The sequence below is a fragment of the Eleginops maclovinus genome, chromosome 9 (genome assembly GCF_036324505.1).
Source record: "Eleginops maclovinus isolate JMC-PN-2008 ecotype Puerto Natales chromosome 9, JC_Emac_rtc_rv5, whole genome shotgun sequence".
Taxonomy (NCBI): Eukaryota; Metazoa; Chordata; class Actinopteri; order Perciformes; family Eleginopidae; genus Eleginops; species Eleginops maclovinus.
Genome location: NC_086357.1, coordinates 6,131,528 through 6,135,635, shown reverse-complemented (window position 1 = coordinate 6,135,635; position 4,108 = coordinate 6,131,528). Strand labels below are relative to the sequence as shown.

The following is a 4,108-nucleotide window of genomic DNA, read 5'->3' as shown; positions in this document are numbered from 1 at the left end:
TCTGTATGCACCTACACATTTACAGCTCTGGAAATAATAGAGAGACCACTGCAGCATTATCAGTTTCTCTGGTTTTAGTATTTATAGGTTTGTCTTTGAATGAAATGTGTTTTTTTTTTAATTGTATTCTATAAACTACTGACAACATTTCTCTGTGTTGGAATTCAATAGACACTGAAATGGCTGCCATACATGTAGAGATAAAGATTTAAGAAACATTTGGAGTGGTCTCTTAATTTTTTCCAGAGTTGTATCTAAATGTTTGTGATTGGGCTGTCCACGACATGTAAGGGGCATAGGTTTTTGTGATGAAATTATTGGAGCAAAGAACCAGAACACAAGGAGCACACAGGAAAGCTTCAAGCTAATGTCAGACATGGAGAATGTATTTATTGTTACAGCTGGAGAATTGACATATTGACATATGCAGAAACACTGTAGTGACACAGCCTCTTCCGAACCAACTCGAATGCTCTCTTCCCCTGTGTAATTAAAGGGGCCCTATCATGCTCATTCTCAAGTTCATATTTGTGTTTAGTGCCTCTACTGTGACATTTTTATGTGCTTAAATGTCCAAAAAGCTCTTTGTTCTTCTCATATTGTCTGTGCTGCAGCACTTCTTTTCACCCTCTGTCTGAAACCAGAGCCCAGTCTGCTCTGATTGGATAGCTGGCCGGCTCTGTTTTGATTAGTCAACTGCTTAGAGATATAACGTTCAATTCTTTAGAGCTCTTTCCAATAGAAGGCTTACATAGTGATGTCATTATGTTACAGAAGAAAACAAAGGAGTCCAATGATGGCATTTCAGGCAGGGAGTGTGGGAGAGAAACTCCCTCTGGAGGTGCACAAAAACTGATATAAAACACTACAGGAAAGGGAAAACAAAACAAAAAACCTAATAGGGCCTCTTAAACCACTCCTTAGAGCAGTCTTTCTCAAAGAGTGGTCCGCGGACCACTGGTGGTCCGTGAGCGACCCCTAGTGGTCCGTGAGTATTTTGGTAAAATGTCACATTTGAAATTAATATATTATAAGTTTAAAGTGTTTCTCAAACTGTCTTAAAATGACTAGTATAGAGAGTAGCATAGATGTAGCGTATATTTACGTAGGTTCGTAGCTACGTAGCTAAGTAGGTTACGATCTTACGTCATAAATGATTTGCGCGGTCAATTTGAGCTGTCAACTGACAAGATGGATCGATGGCTAAAGACAGGGTCAGTTAAAAGAAAATTAATTGACAAATCTGACGTGACAGTCAAGGTGCATCGTCCTGATGCAGGAGATCCAGCAACTACAAGTGGTTCAGCCGCAGCGACAAGTGATTTTGTGTGCGTTACTGAGTCCCAGGAGAGCGGTTCGCCGTCTAACCACCACCCGGCTGAAAGCTGTGAAACTCGGCTTGATCGCGGAAAGTCCAGCGCTAAAGTGAAGAGAAAATATCACAGCGACTACATAAAATTCGGATTTTTCTGGACTGGAGATGAAGAGGATCACAATCCACACTGTGTTTTGTGCTACGAGTCGTTGGCTAACGAGGCTATGAAACCCGCCAAGCTCAAGCGTCATTTTGAGAGCAAACACAAGGATTACATCTGGAAACCTTTAGCATTGTTTGAGAGAAAACGTGATGAACTTAAAAAACACATGACGAAGGCGCCCTCACATTTTTTTGCGACGGGGGAAAATGCGAAGGCTACAGAGGCATCTTACAGGGTATCCCTTCTCATCGCAAAAATCAGGGAAACCTCATTCGATAGGTGAGAATTTAGTCAAACCAGCTGCCAAGGTTATGGCTAATGTATTGTTTGGGGAGAAAGCAAGCGACGAAATTAACAGGGTCCCCCTCTCCAATGATACTGTCCAGCGGCGAATAACAGCCATGGCCGAAAATGTGAAAGATCAGCTGATCACACGTTTACGCCAAAGCCAGTGTTTCACACTGCAACTGGACGAGTCAACTGATATCGTGAATGAGGCAAACCTGCTGTGTTTTGTAAGGTACGTTTATGATGGCGGTGTGCAGGATGAATTTCTGTTTTGTCGTTCCCTGCCGACCAACACCACAGAGGAAGCCATTTTTGACTCAGTCAACAATTTCATCCTGCAGAATAATATCGACTGGACACGATGTGTTGGTATTTGCACAGATGGTGCAACTGCAATGACTGGGAAACACAAGGGACTGGCAGTGCGCGTACGCGCAGTTGCACCTTGCGCCACAGCAACACACTGTTGCATTCACAGAGAACAGCTGGCTGTGAAAAAAATGCCACCATGCCTCAAATCAGTACTGGACGAGTCTGTGAAAATTGTTAATACAATAAAAACCAAAGCACTGAACACACGTCTTTTTAAAGCTATGTGTGATGAAATAGGAAGTGAACACACAAAACTGCTTTTCCATACTGAAGTTCGCTGGCTGTCGCGTGGGAAAGTTCTCACCCGTCTATTTGCACTGCGCGATGAGGTGATGTTATTCTTGCATCATATTGATGAACTGTATGACAGACTGCATGATTTCCAGTGGCTCTCAAAATTGGCATACCTGGCCGATGTCTTTAGCGCACTCAATGCTTTGAACTTAGCGCTGCAGGGAAAAGCCGTCACCGCCTTCAATGTGCAGGACAAAATTAAAGCCGCACGCCTCAAGATGGAATTGTGGTGTGTCCGTCTGGATCGCCAGGAGTTTGACTGTTTTCCGACGCTTGTGGATTTTCTCCTCGCTGCAGATGAAGAGCTGGACGGCGGCACAGTTGCAGCCTTCAAGGTACATCTGCAAGGCCTTCACTTTCAGCTGGGAAGATATTTCCCAGAACTAGATACAGGCTATGAGTGGATCAGGAATCCATTTGGGGACAAAACGCACATCGAGCACGTCAGTTCCAAGCTCCCATCAAGACAGGTTGACAACCTTGTGGACATCGCATCTGATGGGACACTGAGGACGACTTTCAGAGAGAAAAGCTTGACGGACTTTTGGGTCCACGTCCAGCCTGAGCACCCAGAGCTGGCTGACGCTGCTCTGAAACTGTTGATGCCGTTTCCAACCACCTACAACTGTGAAGTTGGTTTTTCTACACTTGTTGGTCTGAAAACAAAGCAGCGTAACAGGATCAATGTGGACTGTGATATGAGACTAAAACTCTCCAGTTTGGATCCAGACATTGTTTCACTGATGTCTCAGCACAAGCAGCACCATTCCTCCCATTAGGTAGCAACAGAGACACGCAGTGTATGAGTGAGTAAACAATGCTATTTGTAAATGTAACAGTGTAAATAATTACCTTGTGTTTATTGTTCAATTCTTGTTAAACTTGGGCCTGCAACCATAGTTTTACTGTATTTTATTTTTGAAAATACACAGCAGAAGTGTGTGTCGTACTAAATGCGGTGCATTTTGCGTATCTCTCTGTTCGCTCGGACATAAACTCAGTAATAAATGTAGTCTATGTTTCATATGATGTGTAAAATCTATCAGCATTTACCGTTTAAATCGCATGTGAACGAAATGCTTGTAGAATCCGTAGTTGTATTTGTATTGTTGATTTAATGTGTGAACGAGCGATATAGAGAAGATCACATAAAGCTGTTATTATTAGGCTGTAATTTGTAATATACTGTTGGAGTAGTAAGCAGGCCTATTGTATTTATTCTAGTTTATATTTAGTTATATTTGGTTATATTTAGTGTATATTTCTCCTTCCTTCTTTGTATTGAACTGTTGTACCTCAATTTCCCTCGGGATTAATAAAGCTTCTTGAATCTTGAATCTTGTTTTGGGATATTGGGGGATATTTCGGTGGTCCGTGAGTATTTTTTTATTGGTTAAGTGGTCCTTGGTCTGAAAAAGTTTGAGAAACACTGCCTTAGAGTATAAGGTGGATCCTGGCAGGGTCAACCTGTCCAGTTATTGTCTGAAGAAATGATTAACAAGTCACAGCTGTGGTTGAAGCCTAAGCACTAAGTCCGGTAGAAACAGCTCCCCCAAAGCTGTTTGCCTGTGCTTGTAAATATAGAGGAGTGAGATGGAAAGTAAAGTCTAAAAGTGGCAGTTTTCTGGTTTTCCTGTTTGTTGTTTCCAATATTTTTTATTTAGAAATTCTCAGAT

General features: G+C 42.2%; 1 pseudogene; it reads left to right on the top strand.

Moving 5' to 3' along the window:
• The first annotated feature begins 1,254 nt into the window (after window positions 1-1,254).
• Window positions 1,255-2,476, top strand: LOC134869237 (zinc finger BED domain-containing protein 5-like; annotated as a pseudogene).
• The last annotated feature ends 1,632 nt before the right edge of the window (window positions 2,477-4,108 follow it).